The following is a 16,840-nucleotide window of genomic DNA, read 5'->3' as shown; positions in this document are numbered from 1 at the left end:
GTGTGGCTTATTTGTTGATTTATTTGAGTTAATAGGTAACACTTTGTTTTTTGCATTGAAGTAACACTGAAAAAGAGAAGGTCGTCTTATATTCGCGGTCCAGACTTTATACCCATTCACGACGCTAGATGGCGCCAGATATCATTGAAGCGATGTTCTGTCCTGACAGATCTCAGCTACTCTCCCCATTCACGACACTAGATGGCGCCAGATATCATTGAAGCAATGTTCTGTCATGCTAGACCCCAGCTACTCTTTTTAGTTTAACTAGTTTGCATTATTTTATTGCAATGTTTTTCCTTATTCAGATTTGTTTCAAGACTTCACTTGATGTTTAATGCAGTTATTGCAATTTTGTTGTTTTATCACAATTAGGGCTGCAGCTATTGAATATTTTAGTAATCGAGTAATCGACTGAAAATTCTATCGATCACTCGGATAAAACATATTTTTAGGTGAAGAGCAATTATAAATATACATGAGAAAACAAGACATTTCATCTAACATTGACCCATTTTCAGTCAATTAATGTCTTTATTTTCAACGTACGTACATTTGAAAACAGCCAACAATTGCATCTCAGATGTAACTAGAATAAAAAAGACTAATTCACTGCTTTCACTCAAAAAACTTTTAGACCTCATGAAAAAATATATGTATATTTCTTACCTAAAAATGCCATTACGCTTGATAACACACATCACTTAAAAGTTAAGTGTTTTCCCCACGTGTTTCAATTGAATTTCTATTCGTGTCAAGCTATTTTTAAGTTCTAGTTATTGTTTTAAGTTAGTCTAAAATAAATGTGATACCTGCTGTATTGGAGCACATTAGGGACCACTGCTACTTGGTGTTTTATCCAGCAATGACTACTGAGCTAAAATTGACAGTTAGCATTATTAATTTTTTATTTTACACCCTCATCACTCTACAACAGTGGTCATACTTAATAGAAACCTCGACCTCCGCAGGGCTAACGTTACGTGAGCGAATGACAGTAACGTTAATCTTATTTATTAGCGCTTGGAAGTCTACTGCTTTAAGATGGCGGGTGTATACTAATGCCGCTGACTCTTTCATTTCGCATCTAGTTCAATATACATTTGAGCTCTATGAGACGCATCAGACGCTACCTGCTACCACCGTAGCATCATGCTGGCTTTTTTATAGCAACGTCGGCGTCGTTTGTAGCGGCTGTCGGCTGCAGTAGGTTTTTTATGTTTTTTTTATTTTTTTTATTGCTTCTTCCTCTCCGCACGTGACATCAGCATGTTACCCGTGTAGTCCGGGTAAAACGTGATGCTTAGAGCTGTCAAAATTAAACGATTACGCGAGGTGAATAAAATTACCCGGATCAGTTTTTAAACTCGAGTTACTAAAGTTGCTCGAGTATTCGTTTCAGCTCTAATCACAATAGAGTGGGTTATTTACATTTCAAAAACCAGAAGCCATTCATTTACGAATGAGATTGCACTTTAGTTTACATATTTAAATGTTCAGATATTAAGATTTGAATGAGGCAAAATAACATGCTTTTTCTCTCAAATATATTGTTATAATCATTTGTTTCGGATGTACTGTAATTATTTTCTGTTCAAAAAGTCTTTTTTTTCAAACTTGAGTCTTTAAAAAGAGGGGGTCGTCTTATAATCAGGGCCATCTTATATTCGGGCCAATACGGTATTTCTCAGTTCCAAACTATTTTTTCACCACTGATCATTTACGGCTCTTTTTTCCAAGCCATCTATTTTGTCAAACAACTGCGACGATGGCATATAGGTTGGATGAGTGGATCAGATAAATGTCATATTTATGGCTACATATGAAAATGACCTAGGTCAGGTTTGAAAAAAATTAGAATGTTCTTTTCACATTGCTTGAAAAAATCTGTTACATGTTGCATTTGAGTAAAAACAAAAACTGAATTGGCCTGTAATTGTTGAAGAGGTGGGAAACAGTTAAACCTCGATTCAACAGACTCTGAATTAACAGATTTGCAATTTCACAGACAGCATCTGCTGCAGATAGATTGGTGTTTACATGGGCATGAAGACGAGAGAGGCGAGAGTGTCGCTGAATATTTTAACACGGTGGCTACCATCGACGGGGCTAGACGTCCAATCCATTTGAACTGGGGGGGCTGCTAGTGATCATTTGCTGCCAGCCTCTACCACTTCAAACGGATTGAACGTCTATCGCCGACAAAGGATGAGAGAGCTGTAGTCTTACCCATTGCCCATCTCGTTGTTCTTGCAGAAAAATGTACATTTCAAATTCTGTACTTTTTCATTCAGCTGTTCTCCGGAGCCGGTTCGGCTTCACCATTCAGTGGCATCCACAACAGATGCCCTGGAAAGTACCACACAGCAATTGCTTGAAAGCCGGATAACTTATGGACAAAACCTCCCAACAACAAAGTGCCAAAGCAAAGACAAAGCGGGACACATTGTGTATTTTAGGCACTGACAGTGGCAGAATGTCACCATTTAATCCATCCCCAGTTCCCATTTTCCCCTTTTATTTCTTTCTCTTCCACTTTTCAGTTTGATCAATCCTCCCATACGAGCTTTCCATTCCCTTTCAAGAGATGAAGCCGTCTGGCTTCCCAACAGACAACAAATCTGGGTTTGTCGCTTCAGCTTGTGCCTTTCTCTGCATCTCCCTCCAATTCGCAATCAGCTCTGGGCAAACACAACAAAGTGTTACAGGGACGAAAATATTAGCAACCAGGAAAGCACATTGTGACAGGCGGAAGAGGGCGATTATGAAAAAAACATTCCCATCACCTCGGCTACTAAGTGGTTGTTTTGTGCGCGGACACAAAGATTCCCGCTGTTTCACTGATCCCGCAGCATCTCTAGCCGGGCGAGAGTGTCGTCGCAGTGTGCGAGCGCCACACTCTGTCACTCTGCCTCCTTGGCATGCCGCCTATCAAAATGCAGCAGCCAACGCTTCCTGATGTGACGGACTCATGCCTGCTTCTTCTTTTTTTTATAGGTTTTTCCTCATATTCGCCCTCCAAAAACCAGCAGCAGCCTGGTCAAGATAAGTTGTGTTGTTTTGTCTTTTAGATGAGGATGGTCCTAAACGCCGTTGGAGGCTGTTGGCGCCGATAGGTTAAGAGTCATTAGAACATGTGCGCATTTTGTACTTTTTGTCCATTCCCATCCCAGGAAAACCAAACCTAGTCGGGTTTACAGACAGACAAAATCAAATTATTAGTTGTTTCACCTTTTAAAGTATTTATTACTAGAAGTACAATATCATTGAATCTCTAATTGAAATTTCCATAACACCAATTTTAATTGAAAACTACTACTAGTTATGAATAAAACTAAATATGTAGTTTAAAAATAAGGTCAATAGAAATGTAGGACTATTGTCACATAGACTTCGCTGTCAGTTGATTAGAGAGCTCCTACAGAAATTGCGCCACGGCTTCTCTTAGGGGGCCGGGACAGGCAGAGCGTCGTGATAGGTTTCACTGCGATAAACTCACATGTTCCATTCTAATGCCGGATTTAGGTGGAAACAGGACGAAAGTTTCAGTGCATACGAGCAGGAAGGAGTGTCTCAAGAGTGATTTGGTCGAGGATTTAAGGTAATTATTATCTAAAATAGCACCATGCATACACTTTGAAACATGCAAAAAGAAAAATGAAATTAATGTAAAAAAATTAGCGTAACTTTAGCTTTAAATATTTACATAAAATGAATGATAACTGCCCGTTTTTTTGCTTTTAACCAATAATCTAGACTGTTTTATATTCATATCAATAGAAAATCTGGGATGTACGCATTTATTTACAAGAATTTTTGTTTTGTGATGACTGCCACGTTAGATTTTGTATCCATACACATTAGCATAACTTTACATTAAAATAATGAGGTAATTTTCAGCCAACTGCCCATTTTTTGCCCCAAAAACTAGTAATTTAGACATTATAGCCGACAAGACATGCTGAGGCAATAATGACAATGGAATTCAACCTAAACAAGTTGTGATTGTATATATATAAATTCTAAATTTGCTTCACAGACTTCATACTGTATTGACAGGACACAGGGTGCGGGGTCGATAAAGCTGACCCAGTGGAATCACAGACAAAAAGCTTTTTTTGTTGAAAATTCTTGTGAATAAATGCTTAAATCCCTGAATTCTTTATAGATATGGTTGTAAATCAGTCTCAATTCTTGGTTAAAAGCAAAAAAAAAAAAAAAACGTGCAGTTAGCATTTATTTTACATATTGTATTGGAGAAAACACCTGTAACATTTTAATGACCTTTTTATGATCTTGTAACCTTTTTTGTGACCCGAATTGATCCATATACACATATAAATATAACTGCGTCATAACTGCTTTTTAACTGCGCCATACTGCCTTTGAGAAAAGTAACTAAATGTGTGCTCTAGGTGCACACATTCTTTTGGACTGATAATGCAACTTATCAGGTTATGCTCGCCATGCTGACGGGAGTTTTAGCTCATTGCTATGGTAACCAAGACATATGATGCTGCTCAAAAGTGCAACGAGTGAACCAATTATATTTGGACACGAGACTAATCTCCTTAAGAGGTTGGGCAAAACATGTCAAATTTACCATGTTTGGGCAGGCAATATGTCTCCTGGGGGCAGAGGTTGGCCCCCTCTGTTATCACGTGGCATATGCCTATAAGAGCGGACTTTTTCCAGGCCACACCTGGGGTCGGTCAGAGGATTTCACGCGTAGTCGCTCGGCCGGAGTTCCTTGATTGCTCAAACCAGGAACGTTGTGTGGCCCTCCGTTCATTGTCGACAGGTAAGAGCTTGATTTCATTATCATAGAGGAACTCATTGCACTTTGGCGCGGGGATATTTTTAGCTTCGACAACTAATTATCTAGCGCCAAAGTTATGTGTGTTGATGTGTTTTTAACTGCTTCGTAGGGGTTTTTGACAATTCAGACCTAGCGTTGTAGTTATTCTGAGCTATGTTTGTTATTCTGAGTGATGCTTGATTCTGTTTTTGCTTGCTTTTGTGGGATTGTAATCAATTAAACTCCATTTATTCATTTATTTGCAATTTCTAATCAATAAACATTGTCTATTAAGCAAAAGTGTGCCTGTTGCTTACTCACTGCGAACCTTGAAAATTTCATAAAACACATATATACTGTATGTCGAATTAAAATGCTAGTCTGTTCGTAAATATAGCTAGCGGGTGCCTTTTGTAAACAGGTTTTTCGGTGAAAATTCTTTTGAATAAATGCTTAAATCCCCGAATTCTTAATAGATGTGGATGTAAAACTGTCTCGATTCTTGGCTGAAAGAAGAAAAACGTGCAGTTAGCATTTATTTTACGTAAATATGTCAAAATACAATGCTAGTCTGTTAGTGAATGTAGCTAGCAGCCGCCTTATGTAAACAGCTTTTCCGGGGAAAATTCTTGTTAATAAATGTCTAAACCCCAAATTCTTTATAGATATGGACGTAAAACAGTCTCAATTCATGGTTAAAAGCAAAAAAAAAAAAGTGCAGTTAGCATTTATTTTGGTTAATATTTGCGAACTATGATGCCAATGCAGTAGCGGCTAACGTTTCAAAATGCATGCATAGTACGAAAAATATCATAATTACCTTGAATCCTCGAACAAATGACTCCGGAGATCCTTCCTGTGTTAGGATTCCCGTAATGGAGGGGATCTTTATGCAGACACAGGCACGGTGTGGCAATAAACCAAATTGCTTTATTGTTTCCAACACAAAAGCAGTGGAACTCGATGATCGGGTCGTGGAGTGGGCGTGAGGTGATGAAGCTCGGGAAGGAAGGCAGGCATGAAATCCGACAAGGGGCGCGCAAAAAACAGGACCTGGGACGAGAGCAAAAAATGTCATGAGCCGGTGATCAAAGCAATAAGTGAAGAATGCGAGATACAACTGACTTAGCAAAAAGACACGTTGATCGGGCGACGAGGTGGCGGCGTCCATTGCTTTTAAAGAGGGCTGATTATAATCGCCATCATCTGTGGCCGCTCCACCCGTCTGACGTCCATTCTGTAATCAGAATAAAAACACGCACACCTGCCAGAGGTGGGCCAGGGCTCAGGAAGGAGGAGCACAGGCCTTAACATCCTGGTTGTTTGCAGTACAGCTTTTGTACTTTTTTAATACAAATCCGGTGTTAGATCGCTGCGTGCGTGTGTTTGTGAATAGCTCCTCTTGATGTGGGCGGCCTCCTACTTGAATGCGAGGGGCAGTGCATGACCGATCTGACCCGTCAATACCATTATGAAATCTATGGTAAAATTTAGATGATTATGCATGCTTTCCTCAAATATTAAGTGTCTGATGTGAAAATTGAGTGATTTATTATCTGTTGAAAACTTATGTCAAAATTCCACATTTAAGTTGCTATTTTGGGCAAAAACTTGAATGATATGTTAAATATTGCTTTTGATCCTGAAAATTTTGGCAATTTTTGTGCACCTAGCGTAAAATCTGAGAATTTTATAGCCATTTTAAGTTTTTTTATACTTGTATAAAAATTAATTAATCAGAATTTTATTTTAGGAATGACTTTGAATTTTTTGATGCTGTTGCTTATGGAGACTCATATATGCCTAAGGGAGGTGCCTGTTTCGGTTTTAGGTCGCTAGTGGTTTTGGTTTTGATAATATTTTAATTTTTAAGTTTTTGAAAATTAGACCCCCTAAGGAGCGGCCTAGCAGCCCGTTAACTGATAGTGAAGTCTATGATTGTCATAGAAGTTGCTAATGTGTCAAATGTTACAGATAGTAATTTATATTTTTTACAAATCGATACTATTGTTCAGTATGTTTTTGGGTTGTTGTTTTTATGTTTTAAACAAATGCATGTACAGGTATTTACTTAAATGAAGTGTTAAATTGAATCATGAAAGAGAGCAAGCCATGTTAATGATTCATCAAACATGCCCTTTTCTCTTTATTTCCTCAATGGTGACTGTTGTCAAATGCAAGATTTCCGCCTACACCAGCGATATGCTGTAATATCAAGTATTAGAAAGTGATTAGTTATATAATGGTTCTGGGTTCAAATACCGTCCACCCACATGCCATGTTTTTGAGTTTTTGTTAATTTTTATTCTATCACTTATGTGCTGAAGTACTTTTTTTATTCCTAAATCCACCTATAAAAGCATTTCCCCCTCTATTCCAGACTTTAGTTTTCTCTTTTCTCATCTAAGGAATCATAGCGCCTCATAGAAACCTGGCAGTTCTCCCTGCCTTTCCCCTAAATGTGTCACTGTCTTTTGTATATTCCTTGAACTGACAAGTGAATTACCATTTTTCCAACGATTGCATTTTCCCCTATGTATACCCAGGTTTCCTTCCATCTTCCAAAAATATATATTAGGTTTCTGGTGTCATGAAGCAAGAGCACGATAAAATTGATACAACAACTACCGTAATTTTCGTACTATAAGGCGCACATGACTATAAGCCGCCACCCACCAAATTTGACACGAAAAAGGCATATGTTTAAAAATAAGCCGTACTGGACCATAAGCAGCAGCTGTCCTCATTGTATTATGGAATATTTACACCAAAAGATATCAAGTGGCAACACTTTATTTGACAGCGGCATCATAAGACTGTCATAAGACCAAATGAACAACCATGACGCTTTGAACCAGTTGGCTGCACAGCTTCATTGCTTCAAGAAGCTTCATTTGGCCATCACTGCTCCCTTGGGGTAGACAGTCAATCTGTGCTGCCACCTGCCGTCAAAAGTGTTGTCCTCCAACATGCCCCCTAGTATGCATTGCAGCGCTACAGGTGTAAATAACAATCAAAAGTCATATTCTTTGCAAACTATTTCTTTAGTTACTGTGCCAGTTGTTTCATTAATTGCTAATTATGGTATTTGGTAACACTTTATTTGACAGTGGTGTCACGAAGGGGACGGAGGAACCAGTTGCGTATCGCAGACACAGGACTTTATTGATGTTGACAGGCAAAGGAAACAATGAGGTGAAGCGGTAATGGACAGTTGACATGCTAGCGTATGCTAAAACGCTGACGACCTGACACTGAATGCTATATGTTTGTGCCTTATACACTGTTCTCAGTGCATGAGTGTGATGCAATATGGTGGCACATGACAGAACAGACTTTGTGTTGGAAGCCTGATGCAATATGCAAGCACATGAGCGCATGTTGAGCGCACGTGACAAGTGGTGCCATAAGACTGTCATAGGACGATTATAATTATGACATGACACTGCCTTAGCATTAATGAATGTTTATGACAGATGCCCTTTTGTGTCTTCCTGCAAATTATCTCACTTTTGAATGGATGTAAAAAATCGGAGCAGGACATAAAGTTAGTGGCATAGTTTGCTGGATGACACTTAGGCTAGGTTCATACTACAGGTCTTAACGCACGAATCTGATTTTTTCGTGTTTTTCCGACTCGAGTCAGGCATTAACTTGACGGTCGGACAGGACAAGTCGCATTGAAGTGGACCATTTCAAATCCAATCTGAGTCACTTTCGTATGTGGGTCAAATCCGATCTGGGCCACATTTTTTCAGAACGTGACAGGCGGTCTGAACTGTCAAGACTCCCAAATCGGAATTCATGCATCAATTACGTCAGCAAAGAGCAAGAGGCATGGAGGACGGCAGCCATGTAGGCCTGAATGCTGCTATCAACATCACTTTATCCTTACCACAAGAGTATCACTATTACAAGTCATTGACTCCTCACTGATGCATTTTATATTGTTTTATCTTGTGTTGTGTAAATATACACTCACCCGCCACTTTATTAGGTACACCATGCTAGTAACGGGTTGGATCCCATTTTGCCTTCAGAACTGCCTCAATTCTTCGTGGCATAGATTCAACAAGGTGCTGGAAGCATTCCTCAGAGAGTTTGGTTCATATTGACATGATGGCATCACACAGTTGGTGCAAATTTGTCGGCTGCACATCCATGATGCGAATCTCCCATTCCACCACATCCCAAAGATGCTCTATTGGATTGGATCTGGTGACTGTGGAGGCCATTTGAGTAAGTGAACTCATTGTCATGTTCAAGAAACCAGTCTGAGATGATTCCAGCTTTATGACATGGCGCATTATCCTGCTGTAAGTAGCCATCAGAAGTTGGGTACATTGTGGTCATAAAGGGATGGACATGGTCAGCAACAATACGCAGGTAGGCTGTGGCGTGCCAACGATGCTCAATTGGTACCAAGGGGCCCAAAGAGTGCCGAGAAAATATTTCCCACACCATTACACCACCACCACCAGCCTGAACCATTGATACAAGGCAGGATGGATCCATGCTTTCATGTTGTTGACGCCAAATTCTGACCCTACCATCCGAATGTCGCAGCAGAAATCGAGACTCATCAGACCAGGCAACGTTTTTCCAATCTTCTATTGTCCAATTTCGATGAGCTTATGCAAATTGTAGCCTCAGTCTCCTGTTCTTAGCTGAAAGGAGTGGCATCCGGCGTGGTCTTCTGCTACTGTAGCCCATCTGCCTCAAAGTTCGACGTACTGTGCGTTCAGAGATGCTCTTCTGCCTGCCTTGGTTGTAACGGGTTGTTATTTGAGTCACTGTTGCCTTTCTATCAGCTCGAACCAGTCTGGCCATTCTCCTCTGACCTCTGGCATCAACAAGGCATTTCCGCCCACAGAACTGCCGCTCACTGGATATTTTTTCTTTTTCGGACCATTCTCTGTAAACCCTAGAGATGGTTTTGCGTGAAAGTCCCAGTAGATCAGCAGTTTCTGAAATACTCAGACCAGCCCTTCTGGCACCAACAACCATGCCACGTTCACAGTCACTCAAATCACCTTTCTTCCCCATACTGATGCTCGGTTTGAACTGCAGGAGATTGTCTTAAACCATGTCTACATGCCTAAATTCACTGAGTTGCCGCCATGTGATTGGCTGATTAGAAATTAAGTGTGAACGAGCAGTTGGACAGGTGTACCTAATAAAGTGGCCGGTGAGTGTATATATTTTTTTATTTTGCATATTGGAGATTGTATATATTTGTCAGTACCTTTTATGTGTAAGTGTGTGTGCACTCTATTGGGCAGCTTTGAATATAACCCTTTGTGTAATGACAATAAAGGTGTTCTATTCTATTCTATTCTATTCTATTAGCGCCTAGCTTGAACTCTGCTTTTAAGTACGAAGCGGGCTTGACCACAGTCATAAAAAAAATAAAATTAAGAAAAGAATAAGCCTTACAATTTTCGATTTTCATTCTGTGCGCCGAATGAGCAATATTTCATTATTGCACACATGGCCGAGTCGGGGCAAACTGACGCACCCACGTCATTTCACGCACACACGTCAAGGCTCATGTGTGTGCGCGTATGCATTCTATCACACCATATAAACTTTGAATATAAGACTTAACGGGGATTATTAATGTCTGTTATTTGTGTCCTCTTTTTGGAAATCAAAATATGATCACTCTGGAATGACATACAGCTAGCATGTGTAATTTGTTTTGATGCTTCTGTGCATGCGGGTCTCATTGCTGAGCGCATCTCGAACTGCGAATTAGTGCGCATGCGTGATACTTGAACGGTCTCAATGGACAAAGGCAGTCTGAACAGGCACGCCAAAAAAGCAGATATGGCAAAATATCGGATTTGTGCATTAAGACCTGTAGTATGAACCTAACCTTAATGACATCTGTCATAAGCATTCATTAATGCCCATGATAGTTTCATGTCATAATTATGACGGTCTTATGGCAGTCTTATGACGCCGCTGTCAAATAAGATCCACTGGACTATAAGTCGCAGGATTCAAAATGAGGGGGAAAAAATAGCAGCTTAAAGTCCGAAAATTACGGTACCCGATACGACTCTCAGAACAGTGCAAAGAAATATGTTAACCAATTTACAGTAAATATGAAAAAATAATAATGACCGATGAGAATACATTTGAAAAGAAATCTGATGCAGCAAATAATTTGAGCAGAACATAACTTTTTTTTTTTTTGTTCTGTTTCACCCAAAATTTTCTGGGACACTCTCACCATTCAGGTTAACTGAAACATGATCATTTACAGCCGGGCAATATCGTTCAATGGCAGCGAATAGGTTAACACATGATATCGAAAAAGTGGTGCTGATGAACTTTTTTTTTAATCTCAAACAAGGCTTTAAGGACAGTGGATCTAATGTACTTTTCTTCGTGTTAAAGCTCTAAAGTAAATTGACTTGAAGTCAGCCCTTGTCCAACGTCTAAAGTCTCCTTGAACAAGGCCTTTACTCAGGCACTCCAGATAATAGCATCAGCTGCAATGCCTAAAATATAAAAGACAATTTGTCTCTGATGATTCCATTAATTTCTAAGTGCAAGGGATTAAATTGAATCACGTTCCTGGACTTCAAGACAGGTGCTGGTTTTACTGTAAATGGACCCCGTAGGCAATAATGCCATTACCGGCTGATTCTGCCGGGACAAAATAGTGTTTGCCTTCACCCCGGCTCGGCCCACAGGACCTCAAAAAGGGACACGCTCGTGTTGCTGTCCTTGAACCATCATATGTCTTATTCCTGGGTGCTCCATCAAACACAATAAGTTGAGGACACCTAGGGAGCCATTTCCTGTCAGCGCACAGGTGACGCTTACTGGAAGACTATCCCACTTCGTAGTCAATCTATATCTTTATTTTCATCCTACTGTTATTTTAGGTTGGTACTGTACACATTTAGGTTTAGAATTTCATTTTATTTGTTAGTGCCAAGAAAGGATAAGATGGATGCAGAATTTTCTCTACAGTGTTTCGTTTTGCCACTGTCAATTCTACCTCATATTTTTGAAGATCACTGTCAAGGGAGACTAGGCATTCGTTTATTTGTATTATTCTCAATACATAAAGCAACACTAGGTAACTTTTCAACCTAAAAATAATATTTTCATAACATTTGTGATTCGTCGACTGACAACTAGATGAATGACATCTCTTTTATATATTAAGGAAGTCTGTATCGCTTTCACTGGCGCTAATTAACTTTGAGGTGGGTGGCAGGAACCATGCCACACAAAAAAAACTACAAATGTGCAGACTGCTTTACGGCATACGTCACTTCCCCTTTCCCCATTCGTTATAAAGACGGAAGTCGATGCAAATGCTTTCGCGCGAATTCTGCAAAGATGGCAGAGGCAACATAACAAAAACAGTTTTGTCCAAGAAGACAACAAAAAAAAAAAAAGAAAGAAAATGGGAGGCTACCAGGATTAAAGGACACTCAAGAATAAAAATTGGCCTGGCTTTCACTCGCTGGTGTAACCCCCCCCTCCCCGCCTAAACATGTCAGTGCTGACAAGTCCGGGGGGGGTCGGACAGTCAGTGGGGGAATACGGTACAAAATCAAACGTTTATTTTCAACATCGTCATGGATTAATTACCTTTGGGCTGCAGCTATCGATCTTTTTGAGTAGTCGGTCGGTAGTCAAATACCTAATATTAGCTTCAAACTGTTTTTAGAAAAAAATTAATGAATGAGGATCTAAGTATAACAAAAGAACAAATGGCTAACTTGCATAGCAAAAGTCCGCTAGTTTAAATGCTAGCGTTTTTTTATATACAATGCTGTTGACAAATCATTCAAACACATATTCCCACAAAAACAGCTCAATATACAGTACCTAAAAACTAAATTATGAATGCTTTTTTTTTTTTTTAATGTCAAACACTTGCTTTATGTTGGTCTTAACAGGGAACCGCTGGATTCAGCCATGCTGAATGAGTTATGTCACTTTTGCCATTAGAAGGCAGTGTATTTACCCAAATCAGTAAAAATAAATGCAAACCCTTTCAAAACAAACCATTACAATGCCACTTTAATTAAACGAATATTCGAAGCAGCAAAATTTAATTTGAAGCTTTTTTTCTAATCGAATTACTCGATTAATCGTTGCAGCCCTAATTAACTCATTACTATCATTTCACGCAGTCACTAGAAAACGAAATGTCCTTTAATCCACCTGCAGGTGACTGGGAGATCAGGATTTTACGACACTGCGCGCTGGTCCTCATGGGAAACGCAGTCTTCCTTATGGCCAAACACTACCGCTTTTGTCCTCCTACGTCGCTAAAATCGATCAAAACTGAAAGGTTACGTACAGAGTGTTGCTTTAAGTCTGAGGTCACCAAAAATGAGATAACTTCCTGTTCATTTTAGGGTATTTACAGGTCACTTCCCATTGACTTTGAGTCACTCACACATTTGGGAACATTCTTAAGTCATTCCCTTTTCAGTAACCCAAGAAACAACAGGAAGTGACCAGTAAATGACCTAATATCAACAGAAAATGATCTGTAAATGCCCTAAAAGGAAAAGGAAGTGACCAAAAATCATGAGCTCATTGCCTGGCATTGGCTACCACTGTCGGCCATACTGTAGATGTCCACTCCATTTGAAGGGGGAGGGATGGATTCAACATTTGTTTATTCGCTGCCACACTCCGAATTAAAAATGAATGAAGGTTTCCAACAATTTCAAATGAACATACAGACGAGTACATATTGTAACGTCTACAAGGACGCCAACATCGTGATAACACACACTCAGCAGGAAAGGCAGCACATTATTTTTAATTAAACCCACCTAGAAGCCACGAACTGTATGGGGGGGGGGGGTTTAAGAGGATGCTCACCACGCTAAAGTCGATGCAATGCTCACGCGACGAGTTACATTTAGTGTGTCGTCATGATTACTCAGCAAAGACCTTTAAGGGCTAAAGCAACATTGCATAATATCTCTTGCCAAGATAAGATACGTGTGTCAAGACGAGAAAGCCTGGAGGCTGGAGAGGACACCGTTGAGTGGGTGAATGCGGCACATCACATGAGTGACACAACCAAACACTGCTAAAATTTAGGCTAACTACACATACAATAAGAAAATGTCACGCATTGCCAGTATTTGGCGCATTTTGGTCTCTTGTTCGTAAATGAAATAAGAAATGGACTGTATAAAGATGACCAATTTAATAATGTCACTTTTTTACAACTCTGTTTTGGATGTAGGTTTGCCAACAATCCCTTGAAAAACGGTATTGTCCCATATTCAGAAACTAACGTACATGTCCCGTATTAAGCTTACACAGGACACGCTTTGTCCCTTATTTTCATGAAAATCGAAAATAGTGTTTTATTTGTTGAATAAACGAATACTGGTATCGTGCTTTTCAAGAATATGTAGTGGAACCCATTCCCCCGCCTCTCCTGCTTTCTCACCAATGAGCTAACAGAACAATGACAATCCTGCTCATCTCATTGGTCGAGGAGATGCTGTCGCTTGTCATGAGGAAAACGGATGACAGCATGAGAGTGTGGGAGGTTTGAGTGAAGCGTAAGTAAAAAGCATGTTCGAAATGATGATCATTTGTTTTCTTGTTCTTCTGTGTGCACTTTATTTTCACAATTTTTATTGTATTTTTGTGTTCTGTCCATTTTGTTTGAATTCCACATTAGATTTGGAGTGATCATTTGCGAAACTGTTATTGCTGAGGGGTCTTTGAACGCACCTAAATTGTTAAAACAAAAACAAAAAATAAAAATAAAATAAAAAACACCTAAAAACACAAATAAACATACACACAAAAAAAGTCTCAGGATCCAAAGGAGTTTAACTACCGTATTTTTCAGACTATAAGTCGCACTGGAGTATAGGTCACATTTTTGGGGGAAATTTACTTGATAAAATCCAAAACATAGAACAGATATGTCATCTTGAAAGGCAATTTAAAATAAAAATGCAATAGAGAAAAACATGCTGAATAATTGTACAGTATGATAGTGTTACATGATGAATGAACAACGAAATGCAATTGTGGCCTGAATGTTAATGTAACAGAGCTATTAAGAATTATACAGATAACTATAGTATAAAGAACATCCTAACAGGTTTACCAAACCATCAGTGTCACTCCAAAACAACAAAATAATATGTGAAATGATATAATGATGTGTTAATAATTTCACACATAAGTCGCTCCAGAGTACAAGTCGCACCTCCAGCCAAACTATGAAAAAATTGCGACGTATAGTCTGAAAAATACGGTATATAGTTTTAAATTTAGCATGACAGATGTTCATTTTATTCTAGTATTTTTTTGTATTAAAAATACATTGATGATGATTATTGTATTTAATGTGCTTAGATCACTCAAATACTGTATGTAGCTAATTAGTTTAGTTTTGAGTAAAATTATATAATTGTAGGGGGGACATTTTTCCACATACAAAAAAATTTTTCAAGGGTAATTGTTATCGGGCCGGCCGGTTCAACCAATCCTGTGCCCCCAATTTATTTTCAGGGAGTTGGCAAATCTACCAGTGAGTGTTGGATGCAACACATCACATGAGTGACACAACCAAACACTGCTACAATGCATGCTAACTACACATACAATACGACAATGTCACAGTTTATGAACATTTGACACAAAGCAATTGCGCATTTTCGTCTCATCGTCTCGTTAGACGAAAACAGACATTCGTCGCGTTATGTATTAGTTTCCCAAGACACGTTTTTAGCTCGTTATCGTCTCGTCGTCATCATGAAAAAAATTATTTAGGAACGAAATGTTTTCGTTATCGTCTTTGTTGACCAAAAGAACAGTGGACTGTATAAAGATTAGCAGTTTTATAATGTCACTTTTGTACAACTCAATCCACGTGTTTGTTGTGTGCCTTTAAGGAGTGTGGAACAGTGAGTGATTTTAGCTCTTGGAATAAGTTAATCTAGAGGACTGTTCTCATTTTGTATTTGTCATTGTCTGTCCCATTACCACTACTGTGAAATGGCTGAGGAAAACCACAGATTTCTGGACAGAAAAGTATATGTGTTCCACACACAAAAAAATGAAATGTAGCAGCCCGAGATATCATGAAGGAACACAAATTCCTTTGGGATCGAGCCATAATCGCATTTCATTTTTCAGATCCCAATAAGACTAGTGGAAGACACAAACTCATTTGCAGTTGGAAATCACGTGACACACGACCAATGGATTAAAGTGAAAAAATGTTTTTTTTTTCACTTGCTCTATGACAATCCTCTCGTGTCATTTGTTGATAATCCTTATACGTTGCATTTGCTCAACCTTGGATTTTTGTTTCTGCTGAAGTGTATTCTAAGAAAACTCGGATGCTTCCACAATCCTCTTCCATGGCAACACACACCTCAAGGCAGCCCCAGGCATTGCTTGCATAATTAGCTGCTGCCTCAAGGACGGCGCCGTCTTACAACTGCTAACATTTGGCTCCTGTCTGAAGTATTCTGCACCACATGCTGTTCCCAGTTTTATATTTGGGAGATAAATTCAAATTGTGGATTCACTTGTGAAGTGGTGTGGGATGTATAGACTCATCGTTAGCCATTGGAGGCGATAGACATCCAAAAATGGATTGGACGTCTATCGTTGTCAATGATTGACAATAGGTTAAAGCAACACTAGGTAACTTCAGTTTTGGTCGATTTTAGCGACGCCGCTGGACGAAAGCGGTAGTGTTTTGCTTTAAGGAAAACTGCGTTTTCCATGAGGACCAGCGCACACCTGCATAGTGTTGTAAAATCATGATCTCCCGGTCACCTGCAGATGGATTAACAACTTTTCTGTTTCCAGCAGCTGTGTGAAGGATGAATAGTAATAAGGTAATGTATCCAGTTGTGGCTAAACAATAGCATGTTACGGTTAGCAACCGTGTGGCATAGTGTGGCTAAACCCCCGACCCCACCCGAACTCGTCAGCGCTGACGAATCACGCCAGCGAGTGAAAGGCAGGCCAATGTTTATTCTGTTTATCCTGGTAGCCTCCCTTTTT

At 39.4% G+C, this 16,840-nt stretch overlaps 1 long non-coding RNA gene across 1 annotated transcript; it reads right to left on the bottom strand.

Annotated features, from left to right (window-relative positions):
* Nucleotides 1-2,807: 2,807 nt before the first annotated feature.
* On the bottom strand, nt 2,808-6,032 carry LOC130919069 (uncharacterized). The gene is made up of 3 exons (XR_009063884.1): nt 5,924-6,032; nt 5,619-5,851; nt 2,808-3,184 (listed from the first exon to the last, which is right to left on the bottom strand). It is a non-coding gene; the product is annotated as an uncharacterized LOC130919069 (long non-coding RNA).
* Nucleotides 6,033-16,840: the final 10,808 nt, after the last annotated feature.

The sequence above is a fragment of the Corythoichthys intestinalis genome, chromosome 7, assembly GCF_030265065.1.
Source record: "Corythoichthys intestinalis isolate RoL2023-P3 chromosome 7, ASM3026506v1, whole genome shotgun sequence".
NCBI classification, from domain to species: domain Eukaryota; kingdom Metazoa; phylum Chordata; class Actinopteri; order Syngnathiformes; family Syngnathidae; genus Corythoichthys; species Corythoichthys intestinalis.
The sequence above is the reverse complement of the archived record's forward strand: the minus strand, read 5'-3'. Positions and strand labels throughout refer to the sequence as shown.